The following is a 19,121-nucleotide window of genomic DNA, read 5'->3' as shown; positions in this document are numbered from 1 at the left end:
TTCAGATTAGGAAGACCATTATGGGTGTATTGTAGGTATAGCCTGTTGCTGAGCAAAAACTAAAATATACGAAATACCACAAAAACCCATTAACCAGTATTAAATGACCTCAAAAAGAGGTGAACAAAACCTCCAGGCGGCTTTTGTTGAGCAACGATGTTGAATTCATAAATTTAAGTTTGCCATAAAATAAAAAATAAAAAAAAAAAGAATTGTATAAAAGTTGATTAAGAAAAAATATTTTCGTAGTTTGAGCTGGCAATCTTAAATCACATCAACGGATGGATATTCTAGAAGGTAAAATTTGTGACATTGACAATATTATTTAACTTAATTTCCGATTTTTTTTTTGTCAAAAGGATATTCGGTTTCTTTGAAGATTTATTTTTTTTTTCTTGTCCTCTCATGACAGTGAAATTTCACGATTAACAGAAAGGTAAATGTTCTTTCAATGTATGACAAAATTTGTTTTTTTTTTTTTCTTTTTATAGGTATACAAATCGATTTCAAAATTTTTAATGGAAAATAACTTAATGGACATGATGAAAAAGGACAAACATTTTTTCGCGATGAGAGATATATTTTGAACCTTTGCTTGGTATAGAAAGAATCCTATTGGGACGTTAGATGGATTACTTGAAACTTGAAATCTATGGAAACGGAACCTTAACAGACGTTTTTTTTTATTGTACAGACGTCAATCTTTTCTCATTAGATATGTGAATGGAAAAATCAGAATTTGCAAGTTTTCCATATATGTATGTATCTATCTGTCTGTTAATTTGTCCTTGACTTGAAATTCTGGATAAAATCCTTAATGGATCTTGATTTTTTTGAACTTGGGATTGGGTCGTGGATGGAACTTTTGGATGAATCACTCTATTGTAAGTAAGGGATCCTAACTTGTGCGAAGGAATGGGAGGACTTTATGTTTGGCCACAAAATCTTTACCGATGCCGATGGGTAAGTGGTGGAATGTGATTTCGGAGCAGGTTCTTTGTGAATTTATCAAATATGAAGGGAAAATTTTGTTCCACTGTCTTATAAGAATTAAACAAAAAAATTGTGTAACAATAAGTCACAAAAAATCTAATTTAATCCCGTAAAATTTTCTGTGGAAGCTAAGGGCACCGATATAAAAAAAGAAACGATGGTTCACCTTCTTTTTCACCGCCCTAATGTTCCAAGAATGAGAAACCAATTACTTGGTAAAATCTTCTACAAGACTTTAAATAGCTTTTGAATCAAAGATAAAAGACTTGATCGTTTTTGAAGAAAACGAATTTTTCTTACTATGTCTGGGGTGCTCGCCGCCCATTGATTCTAGCTTTAAGGGCTTTTAGGCAATAAAATCGCAATTTCTTAGTAAAAACTGCATAACAAATAATAATGTACATCCAAAAGATAAATCGATGACAAGAAAAGGCAAATACGAATGAAAAAAAATTCAAATGCTATCTAGCAGAAAATGATTCTCTTGAAACCTTTAAAAATCAAAGATTGATTTAAAAAGTATTTTTTTTTAATTATGAACAGCTTGAGCAAACATTATTTTATTGTTTTTCATTAAAATAAAACAATTTTATTGCCTTAAGGCCTTTACAGCTAGAATCCATGGGCGGCGAGCACCCCAGACATAGTAAGAAAAATTCTCAGTTAAGTTTTCACAGGTGTTATCAATGAAAAAAGTTGATCAATTCAGGGTTAATCCAATACTGTATCACTTTATTGCCTCCTTATTTAAGTCTAAATGTTTAAAAAATAATTGACGAATGGTTAATGTTTCATAAATTAATTTATCAACAAGTCCAGCCACGTAAAAACCAGAAAATAAAGATGTTTTTTAGAAAAAAGTACTTTTGGTTTTTTGTTAATTTCTCGAAAATGACAAGATATTTTTGAAACTGGTTTTCTGTTTTTGTTAAAAAAAATAAATAAGAGCATCGAATTTTTAAAACTATAATTAATACTTAAGTACATAAAATGTTGAAAAAAATTAGTTTGAAATTTTTTTCTCCAATTTTTTTTTTCAAAATTTTGATTTTAAAAATTAATTTTTCAAAAACTGTGAAATAAAATGGCTTTGGTTGAAAGACTAGGGTTTTGGCTTTACAAAAAGGTATAGCACGTTATTGTAAGTATAACCGTTGATTTTTAATAATTTTTTTCCAAAATGAATCTTTTTTTTTTTTAATTGTCATTCACCGCTAAACGAGGGGGAATAGACAACCCTCCCATACGATTTTTTTCTTATCTCTACCTAACGTATACGCTCTAGCTTTTTGGCACATTACTCCTGAATCACCCTGTATACTTGGGACTACAAAAACTTTTTGGAATGATAGCATTGTTTCAATATCACCCGACTATTTCTTTTTCTTATTGTAAATTTAAACTCTTTTAACTTTTAGTGAATCAATTTTACTGTAGGTACGTGAAACAAACACATATGTAAGTTCTTTCATTATTGATGTTTTCCCTGCACAAGATAATATAATTATGGGGATACATAAAAACTAACTGCTTTCATCGAGATCTTTCTAAATATATACATACTTGTAACTTGATGTTGCACCATATGGGAGAAAAACTCTCCCTTCTCCTATTTGATTAAAAAACTCTTTTTAACTTAATATTTTTTTTTTAAATTTCAATGTTAATAAATGTTAATGTTACATTATGAATGCTAATAATTTTTTTTTTTTCAATTCATTAAATCCACCAAGTAAAAAATTAAAATTAAAAGTATAATAGTTATAAAATTTTAATTAATTTCCCATCAATCAGAAAATAACATTTAAATATTATTTATCTACTTCGGATTTATTAATATTTTTCCATGAAGTTCTAGAGATTTTATTGAATGAATTTTCAATTACATATTTTTGTAATATCAAATACGGTATGACTAAATTAATCAAATAAACCAAAAAAAAAAAGAAAAGATTTTATATACATTCATCAACCATCAACTATCGATAATTTTTTTTTTTTATTTTATCAATTTTTTTTTCTATCATATTTGCGTTTTTGATGGTTTAAAGTCGTATAGCATGTCAATATCAATTCAGTAATTTTTTCATGTTAATATCAATTCAAGAATTTTAAAACAAACTAAATTTTAATCCCCGACTGAAACTCTCAAGCTAGCTGGTATGCATTAGAAAAGAATAATTGATTTCGAAATTCCAGACAAACATTTTTTTTTCTTTTTTTATTACATTTTATTTTATAGCTTTTTGTCTATTTAATTTTGTTGATCAACTTAAATTCGATAAATAAGAATAGGTATACATTAGGGTGGTCGTTATTTAAAAAAAAAATTGGAATTTCTTTGCTCCCAAGGGCTTATATTGTTGGAAATAAATAAAAACAAAATATTCCCCAAGTTTCAAGTCTCTAACTTGATTCTAACCTGTGCCTCTAAACAGTTAAAGTTTCTTATGGGAATGACATGGGATTTTGGACATTGGCCGAAAAATTTTAAATTCCAGCCAAACTGTTTTTTTCAAAAACTTGAAACCTAACAGACTTATTCCTTATAGTTGTTGTTGTAGCTATCAACTGATTTTTTTTCAGATTTTTAACTGTTATAATTTCTGAGATTCAGCTTGGTAAAGAAAACCATTTTTTTCATAATGTTTCAAAAGGTCGTTCTTTGTAAGAAATTTCGATTCAATTGGTTTAGCCGTTGAACGATTTGACTTTTTAAATCTGCCGAACCATGTCTATAAATTCTAATTAGCTGCGTTCCTTTGGAAATATTTATCTACTTTTTATTACTTAAAACTTCTTTGCTATACTGAAAAAGTAGTTCAAAGCAGCTTTAAGTACTAAAAAGTAGATAAATATTTCCAAAGGAACGCAGCTATTGATATACCTATGTACATATTTTTTTTATCGATTTCAGTTCAACTAAGAACTTTTATAACTTCTTGTAAAACTGCAATAATAAGACAATTGCTAAAACTCAAAACTAACTAGAAACTTAAAATATCAGTCTTACTTCGTTAAATTTAAAAATTTTTGGAGTTGAGGTCACTTGAACTTATAAATTGAATTATATTCAATCGCTCCACTTAAAATAAAAATAATTTTAATAATGTATATTGGTTTTTGATCATATATACAGGGTGTCCCAAAAGTAATGGATCAAACGAAATATGGTGATAGGCCTCCTTAAGGGCTCTCAGAATTTGGTAACTTGTTCATCCCAAATCCTTACGGTTTTCGATTTAATGCAATTCTTGTGAAATTTCAAAAAATCCCTAGTTGGCAACAGTATTTTGCTTCCTGCGCCCATTATTGATTTTTGTTTTCTAAAATTCTTTTACAAAAACATTGGCAAATAATAAGGAACAATTAATTAATCAAAATAATTTTTATTCCATACGCCATTTCGCTGCAAATTAACTAACAGTTTCAAGTTTGATAAAAAATCAATTTTTAACTTTTATTTGAGAGCAACACGGCGACAAAAATTTCTACGGTGTGAGAATGGTTTATTATTTTAAAAAGTTGCCCTGCTATTGTAGTTTTCAAAAATGTATAAAAGTTTCCAAAGTTGAAGTTAGATCAGAAAATATTACAATTTGAATTCAACAAAACAGGGTTTTTCAGAACAAAAAACAACCAAAAATAAACACATTTCTCGAACTGTTATTTGTTTATTTTTGTTTGAACAAAAGCGTCTATTTTTGTTTGTATTTTTGCTGTGAAAAACCCTGTTTTGTTGAATTCAAATAGTAATATTTTCTGATCTAACTGCAACTTTGGAAACTTTTATACATTTTTGAAAACTACAATAGCAGGGCAACTTTTTAAAATAATAAACCATTCTCACACCGTAGAAATTTTTGTCGCCGTGTTGCTCTCAAATAAAAGTTAAAAATTGATTTTTTATCAAACTTGAAACTGTTAGTTAATTTGCAGCGAAATGGCGTATGGAATAAAAATTATTTTGATTAATTAATTGTTCCTTATTATTTGCCAATGTTTTTGTAAAAGAATTTTAGAAAACAAAAATCAATAATGGGCGCAGGAAGCAAAATACTGTTGCCAACTAGGGATTTTTTGAAATTTCACAAGAATTGCATTAAATCGAAAACCGTAAGGATTTGGGATGAACAAGTTACCAAATTCTGAGAGCCCTTAAGATCCCCTATCAGCATACTTCGTTTGATCCATTACTTATGGGACACCCTGTATTTAACTTTTGATAATTTATAATTGGGCTTGATGATCGATATGAAAAAATGCAATCAATTAAAAAACTAATTCATTCTTTTTCCCAACGTTTCTCCGGTTTTTTCCGGCTTCATCAGGGGGTTTGGATTTATTAGTTCTTAAAGAAACAATTAACAATGAAATGTTTGATGAATGAAAAACTAATAATAATTTGTACATTTAAATAATTTAAACAATTTGATTACTATTGCACTTACTTTTGTTGTCAATAAATTACATTGAAGAACAATTTATATAAAATAAAATTAAAAATAAACTTTTAAAACTTTACAGAAAATAAAACACTTCTTATTGGCAAATGCAAACTTAAAGAATATAAATTAAGATTTGGTTATGATATGGCAATACTGTAGACAGCGCTTATGTCATCAATGTCCTCTTTGTGGTTCATCGTTACACTCATTTTTTGTTGGATACGAAGACTTTCTAGGGTGAACCTTGTGTTCATTCTTCTTTCTCTATCTAATATTTTGACGTTTTCAAAATCTGCATTGTGTTGATGATCTAGCATATGTTGTGAGATTGCTGTAGCTGTCTTCTTTTTCCTTATGTCAGCTTCATGTTCTGACAATCTCACTCCCAATGCGCGTTTTGTTGTTCCAATATATTTTGATTGGTACACCAAACCCATGTCATCGGGTAGAATAATAAATTTTATGTCTACACAACCAATGAAATATAAAGTTAACACAGCAAAAAATCTTATAGATAAAGTCATCGACATCAGCGACACGAATTTTCATAATGAAAACATAAAAATAATAAGAGAAATTCTGGAAATGAACAACTTTCCAAACAAAATTATAACCGATCTCATCGACAACAAATTACATCAAAAACAAAATAAAAACAATAAAAACAATATCACAAAAAGTAAACCTGGCAACCCTAAATACTTCTCCCTCACATTCATCCCACTCCTTACTGATAATCTCTCCCTCAACCAAACAATAGAAATTGATCGAGAGAAAACAATATTCGCACACAAACCTAACTCCACATTACACACAAAATTCACTAATACCAAACCACCCATCAAAATATCCGAGCAACATGACGTCGTGTATGAAATCCCATGCAAAGGAAATTCTAATGAAACTTGTCAACAAATATATATTGGAACAACAAAACTCGCATTGGGAGTGAGATTGTCAGAACATGAAGCTGACATAAGGAAAAAGAAGACAGCTACAGCAATCTCACAACATATGCTAGATCATCAACACAATGCAGATTTTGAAAACGTCAAAATATTAGATAGAGAAAGAAGAATGAACACAAGGTTCACCCTAGAAAGTCTTCGTATCCAACAAAAAATGAGTGTAACGATGAACCACAAAGAGGACATTGATGACATAAGCGCTGTCTACAGTATTGCCATATCATAACCAAATCTTAATTTATATTCTTTAAGTTTGCATTTGCCAATAAGAAGTGTTTTATTTTCTGTAAAGTTTTAAAAGTTTATTTTTAATTTTATTTTATATAAATTGTTCTTCAATGTAATTTATTGACAACAAAAGTAAGTGCAATAGTAATCAAATTGTTTAAATTATTTAAATGTACAAATTATTATTAGTTTTTCATTCATCAAACATTTCATTGTTAATTGTTTCTTTAAGAACTAATAAATCCAAACCCCCTGATGAAGCCGGAAAAAACCGGAGAAACGTTGGGAAAAAGAATGAATTAGTTTTTTAATTGATTGTATTTTTTCATATCGATCATCAAGCCCAATTATAAATTACTAGCCGACCTGCCCGTTGCATAGCGCTTCGCTGCTATGGTTATGAGTGCAATCAAATAGTGTTTTATGTATATAGTGTTTTATGTATATAGTTGAATGTTGGTTAGATTGTTTGTATGTTTGTTTATTTGTTTGATTGTTTGATTGTTTGTTTGATTGTTTGTTTGATTATTTGTTTGATTGTGTTTGATTGTATGTTTGATTGTTTAGTTTGTTTGATTGATTGTTTGTTTGATTGTTTGTTTGATTGTTTGTTTGATTGTTTGTTTGATTGTTTGTTTGATTGTTTGTTTGATTGTTTGTTTGATTGTTTGTTTGATTGTTTGTTTGATTGTTTGTTTGATTGTTCGTTTGTTGTAAGTGTTTTGTTGTTTAGTTGTATAATGATTTAATTGTTTGGCTGCCTCTTGTTTTTTGTCTTTCGATTGTTAATTGTTGTTTATTCTCTGATGTTCATTGTTTCATGTTTATTGTTAGGTGTTTGTTTTTTTGTTATTAAGTTGTTTGGTTGGTTATTGGGGTGTTTGGTTGTTTGTTGGTCCTTGTTTGCTGTTTGGTGCTTGTTGCTTCTTTTTGTTTTTGTTGTACACATGAATACATTTAATCATTTAAAAAACTACTTCTTGGACACGTTATAGGAATAAGGGTGGGGTTAAAGTTTTAGTGGGGTTAACAGTAAAGTGGGTTTGAGTTTGTTTATATGCAAAGTTTATTATAACTTAAACAATATTATGTATTTTGATGGTCAAGTATCAACTTTTGAATCTAAAAAATTTTATTATAGGTACATCTCCTGTTTCAATTATCTCTCATGCTTTCTATTGACGGAACATAATATTGATTTCTGATTGTATGATAATTATCTCAGGATATTGTATATGAAATTAATAGAAAATTAATAGAAATTGAATGAAAATGAAATTGCACAGTCATAGTTTATTTAATTACCTATCTACAGTATAAATTTAATTTATCTATCTATTAAAACAAAGAAGTTATAATCAAATTATTTTTCGTGTCGCTTTTTCGTTTCATCTTGTTTCAAATCACTACGATACTAAAGAAGTTTTCACTTCAAAAACAAAACTGTCATAAGTACTCAAAAGTATTAAAAAACAATATAATTTTTAAAAATCTGCGTATTTTACAAAAAAAAAAAAAATATTTAATAAAAGAAAAGAAAATATTTGCTAAATACGCTTGAAAATATTCATATTTTCATATAAGCCTACAAAAACAATTGCAATTTCTAATATTCTTTTTTATTAAAAATTCATCTAGGGTTAAGTGCGTTGCACTTTGTTGCATGAAAAAAAGTAATATTGGCAACACTTGTAACATAAAATAAGTGTATATTTCCATAGTACTATCAAGGAGACAAACGATCTTAGAAACTCTAGTGGGAGCTTAAAAAAACAGAATTTGTATGAAATAAATGCACTGATCGCTACCTCAAAATAGTTGTGACATAAAGTAATACTAAATTCGACTTCATGATAGTAGTATAGAAATATATATACAATGTGGTCAACTACGTTTGTAAGTTTGAGCAAGTTCCATTGAGACAGTAAATTTTGTGACTTTTCATCAAATGTTATCGTTCATGTTAATCGGTAGTATTTTTAGCATTTCTTTTTCTATATATGTAGATAGTAAATATTCAAAAAATATTTTCTGCGAAAGAAGTAAAGTCGTAAAGATAAAATTAAAAGACATATTAAAATCAGATAGGTAGCTCAAAAAAGTGAAAAAAGATGGTACTCGTTAAAGTTACCAGAAAGATAAATGACTGGGGGAAGCACTAATGAAAATATTATCATACGTGTGTTATTACTGCAAATAGATTGAATTTAAAACAAAAGAAACAATTTGTCTACCAACAAAATTTGATAGGGCGGTCTTACCCTCATGTGGGGCCAAGAAAGTTTTTTTTTTATGTTTTTTCAAAACGTATTATCTTCTTTTCAGTGTTTTTTATTAATTTTGAGAGTTTCTAAAAAAATAATAAACTTAATGAAAAAAGACTATGGGCCATATTCATTGACGCTGTCTAAGTTATTACTAAAAAAGACTGGAGTTTATCCTTTTTAAATAACATTTTATAAACCCCAGTCTAAGATAAACCGGGGTCTTAAGACGACTATTAATGCCCCTTTATTTTAATTAGAAGAAGTTTTTTATTGGTTTTAAGACAGTTAAACACTGAAAGGCCAGACGGCCTTTCCCCTACTTTCCCTAATAACACTGGTCTGCAAAATTTAACTTTTTTTTTCTCCTTCAAATAATTGTTTGATATTATGACAGATTAGACTTTCTTGAATCTAAACCTGGTTTCAGAAAAATTCTATCAGGTACCATTTTTGTAAAAATGATTTTTGAAAAATGTGGGTAGTTTCTAAAAAATCAACCTTTTAGATTTATTTGAACTCGTGCAAAATTAAAACTATTTGTAGCATTGAGCTCAAATTTGGAGGACTTATTCCTCGTAATATGGCCTATCGATTCACACCAAATATGTCCTTTTACATTAATGTTTACTCATGTTTTAAAATACTGATTTATAAAAAAAGCAGAAATATCGAAACCCTTTACTTTTTAGTAAATCCAACATGAACAAAAACACCTTAATTAAGGAAAATGTAAAATATCAACGCCCATTATATTTAAAAAGTCAAATATGTAAAGAAAACCATAATAAAATACATTAAAAAATTTTTTTACGTGTTTTGTAATTTTATATACTATTTATCTATGTATTTATAAATATCTTATTTGTAATAAACCATTCGATAAACTGACTTATAAAGCTTCAGATTTGTTTCTCCTAGAAACAAAAGTATACTTTTCTTAAAATTTTTGATGTGCTGAGTTAGAATCCGAAGTCAAAAAAATTCTATCACGTGAGGATTTATTCGCATTAAAGTATCACAAAATCAAGTTTTTTCTTAGAAAATCTCAATTAAAACTACTATATCTCACAAACCAGAGCTGACCGAAATTTTGAGTTCGGATTCAAAATCAGCACACTAAAGTCCATTAGAAAAGTATATTTTTTTTTTCTAGGGAGAAAGATATAATAATTTTTAAAGATAAGTTTTTTTTATGATAAGATATGCCAAACCTACTAAACTTACTTAAGATATCTCGGAGAAGAAAAGAGATATTGAGAAGATTGAAACTTAATTTGAAAGAAAAAAATAAGTTCTTTTAAAAACCGTAAGAATTTTAATTGAAAAATATTACATTATGCCAAAATATTTCTTCGAAAACAGCAAAAAAAATGGGTTTTTGAGATTGTCTAACGGGAATATCTGAAAAACGTGACGTACTACATCAATTCTGACTTCGGATTCGGAATCAGCATACAAAAATCCTTTAGAAAAGTATACAATATACATAGTTTTATTTAAAGGAGGATTTCCTTGCAGACCAGTGTAAGCTTTGAATGTTATCTTTCATTTAAAATCGCATTTATAATGATCAAAAATTAATTTCCGAATTTATAATTAATTGTTTTTTAAGATTAATCCAGAGTTCAAAAATTAATTTATTTTATGACTAAAAGCGTTGAATTTTGCTTTACATATAAGGATAATTCAATTATTTTTCATTAAGCTTGTAATTGACGCAGAATAATGTTTGATATGGATACATTTTTAATTTATCAAGTTTGCGAAAAAAAAGTAATCATAACAGTTAAAAGTGTAATATTTAGTCAGTTTTTGGAATTGAAGACTTTCTTGCTTTAGTTTTTCAAAAATTTTCAAGGTTTTTTTTTTTTTTATTTAAATTTATACATCATATTGCATTTCTATTGATATACAAATCCAGCAATTATTAAGGAAACTGTGAGCAATAATGTGCTGGTGTTTTACAATATTTCAACTTTTCATAGATTTACCTATAAAATTTTAAATTTTATGATATTTGAAAAATTAATTTGAAGCTCGTAGACATTATAAAGCAATAATTTTTATTAGTGTAGTAACTAAAGCAAATTATTAGAAAACCCGGCCGAACAGATCTGATTTTGATAATCTTTTTTTTTTTAAACGATGAAATTAAATTTTTTTTAACAAAACCATTTTTTTGCTTAAATTTCATAAGATAAATGATACTAAAGATTCTCTACGTAATTTAAGGAAAACAAATATATGGTAGTAAAAGACTACCTTTAATTTTCTCACGAACTGACTTCAAATGCAAACAAAATATTTTAAACCCAACGGCAGCACCTACAATATTTGCATACCTACACTTTTAAAAAAAAACCAGAATCTCATTTCTATCTATATAAATTTAAATTCACTATATAATCAAGACTTTTCGAAAAATTGGTCCTCAACTGAGAGTTTTGTAAAAAAAAACCTTACTAAAAATTTTTAAATGGCTTTTTTTTCAAACTTTTTCCTAGTAATATTTGAATTTATTTTATTTATCAGATGAATTCCGAAGAGGAAAAGGTAATATTTATTACAGATTTGAAAAAAAAAAAAAATTAAAATTACTTCATTTTCATTGGATTTTTTGATAAAAACAGAATTTTTGCATTAAAATAATTGATTTTCTCAAAGACTTTGGCAAATAAGAACTTTAAACTTTTGCTATTTTACTTTCAACAATAAGGGCTATTGAATGGTGAAAAAATAACTTTATATTTAAATGTTGAACTTAAAAAAAATTAGCTAATTTACAAAAAAAAAATAGTTAATTTTTTTTTTCAAAACTTCTATTAAAAAAGTTCTTCGAAAATGAAATACTTTTAAATTTTTTTCATAAACTGTAATACATATTGACATTTCCTTTTATAATTTCAAATTTTAAAAAATGTGGCTAAAAAAATTTGAAAAATAAATGCAATTTATATTACGAAAAAGTTTTTAAAAGGACATGTTAAAATTTTTAAATAATTTCTTATTTCAAATACTGCCACTTTTGGAGCTTTAGTTACTCTACTATATTGGACAATATTAATGAACATTCTAAGTACTATTTGAAATGAAAATAAAAACTTTTAATGCAGCTGGTCAGAATAAGTGAGAGAAAAACATTTTATTTTTCAAATAAAACCTTCAAAAATTATGGTAATTTTCAGTATTATTAATTGATCAAAATACATACAGTGACCCTAAATATCATGATTTATTTGAGAACCCATTTATTGTAATTTAAAAATAAAAATACCGAAGTAATAAGTGGATTTCTGAAATCAAATCAGAGTTTTTAGAATATGAATTTTTTCCGACCAAATACCTTGAATTTTGCTTAGAATTGCGTATAAGCATATTTCAATTATTTTTCAAGACGCTTGTAATTGACATACAGTAAAGTTGATAAGTCAAATTAAGCATACGTTTGTGTAGAAAAATAGTAAATTAGATATATAACACTGGTTAACAAAATTAAACTTTTTTTTTGTTGCCGAAACAAAATTATACTTTTCTGAAGGTTTTCAGTGTGCTGAACTCGAATCCGAAGTCAAAAAAAATTAATCAGCTCCCGTTTTTGAAATATTACCGTTAGAGTATGCAGTACTTCGGACCTTATTTTTTTATATAAGGAAAATTGTTTGAGCATATTTAGTAACGGTTTTTATAAGAACTATTTATCACCTTTTTAAATCTGTTTAAATCTTTCCGATATCTTTTTTATTGCCCGAGATATCCTCAGTTGTTTGGTATTTTTATAAATTTTATGACGTCATTATCTCCTTTATGATATATGAAGAAAAACCCACTTACTTAATTTTAAGATATCTCGGGCAATACAAAAGATATTGAAAAGATTTAAACAGTTATCGAAAGATGGAAAACAGTTTTTATAGAAACCGTTACTAAATATTCTCAAACAATTTTCCTTATACAAAAGAATAAGGTCCGAAGAAATCAAAAAAAAACGTTTTTTTGCATTTTCTAACGGTAATATCTCAAAAACGGGAGCTGATTAGTTGTTTATGACTTCGGATTCGAGTTCAACACACTGAAAACCTTCAGAAAAGTATATTTTTGTTTCGGCAACAAAACCTTTGTAAACCAGTGTAATTAATGCATAAGAAAAGTAATCAAAGCGGTAAAAAATGTAGTACTTAGGGCCAATTTATTGACTCTCCATTAAACTTTAAATCTCCATTAAAAAAGGGAATTTTAAATTAAAAAACAAAATTCATTTATTCAGTCTCTTTTAAGAGTTTTTTAAGTTTGACTACATTAACTAATAGAGCATTAAATTTAAAAGTCGTTTTAGTTAAAACACCAAAATCGAAACAGAAAACAAAATAGTCCACCGAAGGAATAAACATCGAAAAATTAGATAACATTTCTTTAAAGGATTGTTGAAATAAATTATTAGTCCTAATATGTTTGTGTAAATTTTGTGATGTGATTTCAATGAAGTTATATAAATGTATTGTATCGGTCTACTTCTGAATAAATATTGCTTTTATGCACCTTTATCAACTGGAAATTCTATTGTAGATTTTTTAGGTGTATTAAGGAGTCACGCGGACGATTGCTAAGAATCGAATAAGATTCATATCTACATATTTATGACAAAAATTCCCTAATACGTTGTCCTAAAACGACCCAAAAAAAAGAATCTCTCTGGACGCCAAAATTCTGGTTCTAGTAAAGCAATTATCGTGCTTTAAGGAAAAGGGGCGAAGAGCGGACAGAATTACGAAGTTATAAAGTTCAAAATTAATTCAAATTGGCGCTCCTAGAGCAAGTCGTTTTCTTGTCGTTTTAGTACAAACGACTTATAGCCTGTTTTCATTTTATTGCAACATTGCACTAAAGATAAAGATTTTGAAAGGACATAAATTCAAAAAAATTAATGGATCTACTCCACAGAACAGCACAATATACAAAATCATCTTCTCCACTTCAAAGAAACACAAGCGTTGATGGATAATATTTTCATCTCATAAAATTGCAATTGCATCAGTTTTTGGTACACACTGACATTTTGATACCCTCGCTTATGGACCAGTTTTTATATTTGTTTTATTATTCTTCATTTAAATCTTTTAATTCAAATCTATGTATCTATTTATTATACATATTTAATTTGACAAATATTAAATTTTGACAAATTAATTTTTCAAAAAAATAAAAAAATCCCTAGGATATTTTTAACAGAGTTTTAAATTTAAAGTTTCCATTAAAAGTAAGCACTTTAACTAAAGAAGGGTGAATTAAATGAATTTTTAATGATGTATACTTAAAGGCGTCAATAGTTTAACAACGCTTTTAACTAAAACGATAAATTTCAAAATTTAATGGGGGCTCAATAAATTGGCCCTTAGTCTGTTTTTTCTATATAACCCTTTATTGCTTTATTTTTTTAAGAATTTTGAAAGATTTTATTTTTTTAATTTTATATGTGATATTACCTTTCCATTGATACCTCAATCAGATAAATCAAGCAAGTATCAAAGAAACTGTGACAAATCATGTGAAGGTAGGTTGTAATATTTAAATTTTTTTTATCTCTTGAAAAAAAAAAAAAACACAAAAATATTATTTTTTTATTTTTCTTACCACTTTTTTGGTTAAAAATTTATAAAATAATAACACCATATTATAGCTTGTTACTTAAGCTAGAAATTGAGACTTAATTTATATCTGTAAGTTTTGTAGAAAAAAAGTAATAATTTTTTAAAGTCAATCAAATTTTACAAAAAAGGCAAAAAAAAAAACACTTTTTTTCTTTTCTTTTATCAATATATCGATTTTTTAATATGAAAAGCTTAGAAAAAAATTATACCATTAAAAAGCTTATAAAATTTCCTAAAGAATAAAGCCATATTAAAATTTTAAGAATGATCAAAAAGTATAAAAATAATTTATTGAAAACAATCATTTTCATCAAAAAAGCAAAAAAAAACCTATAAATTTATCTTCACACGTCGTTTATCCAATTTTTTTTAATGACAACCTATAATTTATTTATTTTATACCATCTAAAAGCTTATTGTCTTAGCTTAAAATAAATATATATATCAGGTCTATGAGACATCTACAAAAAGAGCTAGAATTTTTTGAACTCAATGTATTTTCATCAAAAAAAGCAAAAAAAACATTTATTTTTTTCTTCTCATTCTATTAAATCAATTTTTTTCAATGGCAACCTATAAAAATTTTTATATCACGTTAAAGCTTATTGTTTCACCTTTCACATGACGGTTCAATCTTATTTCCAAGTTGCCTACAAGAAAAGTTAGAATTTTTTAAAGTCAACCATGTGGAATTTCCAGACTGAGATTACGGTACTTCCTACACTGGTGACTGTTCATGATCAACAGATCTCCACTGGTGTTTTGAGTGTTTTCGCAAGTTTCTTGATTTAACATTGTGTAGCTTGTAGTTAGTCTACCGTTATGTGTGATATACCAAATGAAAGGTAATTGTATCAGGATGCTCATAAAAGTTTAATAAAATTTCTATCTGCTCTAGATCAATAGTTATAACCTGTTGAATTCTCACACTTTAATTTACCGTTATCTCAAAATTGTGTGTACGAAATTGATTGAAATTTTGTACACATATAGTCCTGCCAATACTCTATCTACCCTCTAAGTTTCATTCATTTATGAGGTAAACAAAAAAAGATAAAAATAAAAAACGGTTAAAAACGGGAAAAAATGACCAAAAAACTTGGCTCCAAAAAACTTCTTCATCTCGATTTTGATGGAAAATTTCATTCAACGGTTCCAATTTTTTGCACATACACTCATACACACTTCACCTATACACCCTATAAGTTTCAGATTTTTTGAGCACTCGGAAATATTTCTAAAAATAAAAACCCACCCAATTTTAACACGCAAAAAATAGGTGTTTTTCAAAACTTTCTATCTCAAAAACCAGTTACTTAAAAAAAAAATCCCAACACACGTCTCGACTATTTTTCCACCACCTATCCATTGGTGTATTCAGAATTTCCAAGAAAAATTCCCCTCTCTCGTAATCACCCCTTTCTCAACTTGCCCCAAATTGATAAGCTTTTCAAAACCTAACGATTTCTTACCGATTTAGATTTTTAAAAATTTTTTACCAAAAGTCCATTAACATAAAAAATGATTATCTATCTATTGCAAAAATCAACTCTCTACGACATCGCATTTAGATTTTAGATAATTTTTTCATTTTGCCATTTTGCCCCGTTTTACCCTATTAAATGTGCGATTTGAGTAAAAACCTTTCTTAGTGCAAACCGCTTCACCAATACCTATCATATACCATTGAGTTTGGAGTTTTTTATTTTTTTCCCATATAGAGCCAGTGATTATGTGAATGGTGAAAAAAAAAAAATCAACGCATTTATAATATAGTATCAATTTTAATAATATTTTATTATTTTTTTTTAATTTTTTTTCTTTGTTATTACTTCGTTAAATTTAAGAATTGACCGAAAAAAATTCAACTTAAAGCCTATTACGCTGCTGAAGTAAAACGAAAATTACCATACAAAAAAATAGCACCGCGAAATCTTGAACAAAATAAAATTTTATGTTGTTTTTTAAACTCTTTTGCTACACATATTTATACTTTCTATATTTAAAAAATTTTATTTAAAAAATTTTTTTGAAGTGAAAACTTCTTTAGTATCGTAGTGATTTGAAACAAGATGAAAACGAAAACGCGACACGACTTCAACTTGTTATAACTTTTTTGTTTGAATAGATAGATGAATGAAATTTTTACTGTAGATAGGTAATTAAATACATTATAATTGTACAAAATTGCAATTAATTTCATATTCAAAATTCGGAGATAACGGTAAAAAGATGTTCTTTTCCAACAAACGTTAAATCTTTTGATCTAGTGCACATACAAATTTGATTTAACTTTAATACGCATGCTGATAACATAACCTTTTATTTGAATTATCACACATAACGTTACGTGCTCTACAAGTTACACAATCTTAAATTGAAAAAAATTTTAAAATACCTCAAAACACCTGTGGAGATCTGTTGGCGATGACCAGCTACCAGTGTAGGAAGTACCGTAATCTCAGTCAGGAAATTCGACATGGTTGACTTTAAAAAAATCTAACTTCTCTTGTAGACATCTTTGAAATAAGATTTATACATCATTATACAAGGTGAAACAATAAGCTTTCACATGGTATACAATTTTTTAGAGGTTGTTAGGGAAAAAATGCATTTACTAGCGTGAGAAGACAAAAATACGTGTTTTTTTGCTTTTTTTGATGGAAATTGATCGAGTTCAAAAAATTCTAGCTCTTTTTGTAGATCATAGACCTGGTCGATATATTTATTTTGAGCTTAGACAATAAGATAATATAAAATTTATATAGGTTGTCATATAAAAAACATGGATTTGAAGGTGATAGAATAAAAATAGGTAGATTTTTTCTATTTTTTTTTTTTTTTTTTGCAAGAAAAATGATTTTTTTAAGGTTTCACTTCTACCACGTGTGAATTGCACACATGATTTTTTTTTTGTATTTTTATTATTTTGACTTTGACATAATACTAGATGGAATTTTTTCATTACATTGCGGTTGACCTTGGAGACTTAAAAATTTTTCGTTTCGCTTCAGCTGCGTACTAGGCTTAAACATTCACTTAAATATTGTTTTAATACCAAACCAGTGCCAAGTCATATAATTTTGGGGTAGGTAGTGCTCTTAAATCAAAGCTAGACATTTTCCGGAAATTCTCAAGAACTTCATACAATAGACAACCGTTATGATTAAAGATTAATCAGTTACCAAATTTCTATAGTTACTTCAACAATTTTTTTTTTGGTAAAACTTAAATGTTTCCAAGAAAGAACAATAATTTAATAATATTCAACCAATTTCAGATTATTTCCAATTTGGTTATTTAATTCAATATTTTATTGCTTTTTTTTTCTGTCTCATCCACAAAATCATTTCAACGAACTGACAAACTGAATTCATATCAACAATTCTAGGAAGTAGGTATTTTTTTTTTTTGCTTTGACTTTGGTTTTATTATTATTTTGTTGAAAAAAAAGATATTAAAAAATATGATTGATTGACAAAGACCAACATATTTGAACATAATTTCAGAAATATTATTATACGTGATTGCTCTGTTCCATTTGCCGATATATTTTTAGATTTCTCTTGTAAAAAGGTGAGTCGTTTATTCCCGTTCCAATTCAAGGGTATTGTTGACAAAAATAAATTTACTTTTGTGTAACATAAAAAATCAATAAAATTTTTGACCATTCGTAGTTCAATCCTATATGCTGCTGATTGTTCAGTGCTTCAAAATTGCTTTCGAAAAGCAAAGCTTACAACATGTGTATAGTTAATATGGAAGAAGTGAAGTATTTTGCGAAAGGTAAAATAAATACATAATATTTGTATAAAATCATTTTTACATTAAAAAAAAAGTCAAAGTTTCAAAAATTTGTTATTTGTTATTACAAAATAAAATAAAAACAAAGCTTAAAATCATTTTTTTTTTTTAAATTAGTAGTATTACTTTATTATTGTAATAACCTGAAGTTTTTTTTTAACCAATGAAATGACCAAATAATCAAGTGAACTGAAAATAAATTAAAATCACGTATTGTATTGAATACACAGAAAAGTTTTTTTTTTCCTTTTGTTATATCCGAATGGAATTTCTTACTTTGAGCGTCCCATTTTGTTTTTGGGACAAAATAAACCAAAATATTTATTTGTCACAAAAAGAAAAAGTTCAATTGTATAATATGAATGTCTTTGTCTACTATATCCTTAGTAATAACCTTGAAAGATGATATTTCACGAAGGAGTCGTTTAAATACAAAAAAAAAAAAAAAAAAAGGAGAAATTTTTATTCTACCCAGAAGATTATTTTTTATTGACCCCTTGGTTAACAATACATCCATGATGTCCATAGAAGGGAGAATAGGTCTATGGTTATAATAGACTTTTTCAAGCTAATAAAAGACAAAAATAAGGGCATTTCATATCAAGGACAATAAAAGAAATGAATAGGCACAAAGAATAAATTCAGTTTGTAGAAAAATTGTTAGTTCTAATAGTAATAAAAAAAATTGGGCATAAAATGCAAGATTTGTCGCTTATTTATATCTTCTTATGGTGGTCTTTTAGTTCTAAAGAGTTCATATTTAGATTT

The 19,121-nt window shown here is 27.2% G+C and overlaps 1 long non-coding RNA gene across 1 annotated transcript; it reads left to right on the top strand.

The window, feature by feature from the left end:
• Positions 1 to 379: 379 nt before the first annotated feature.
• Positions 380 to 828, top strand: LOC129913455 (uncharacterized). The gene is made up of 2 exons (XR_008772053.1): positions 380 to 436; positions 492 to 828. It is a non-coding gene; the product is annotated as an uncharacterized LOC129913455 (long non-coding RNA).
• Positions 829 to 19,121: the final 18,293 nt, after the last annotated feature.

This window comes from Episyrphus balteatus, chromosome 3 (genome assembly GCF_945859705.1).
Source record: "Episyrphus balteatus chromosome 3, idEpiBalt1.1, whole genome shotgun sequence".
NCBI classification, from domain to species: Eukaryota; Metazoa; Arthropoda; class Insecta; order Diptera; family Syrphidae; genus Episyrphus; species Episyrphus balteatus.
This window is presented reverse-complemented; position numbering and strand designations above follow the sequence as displayed.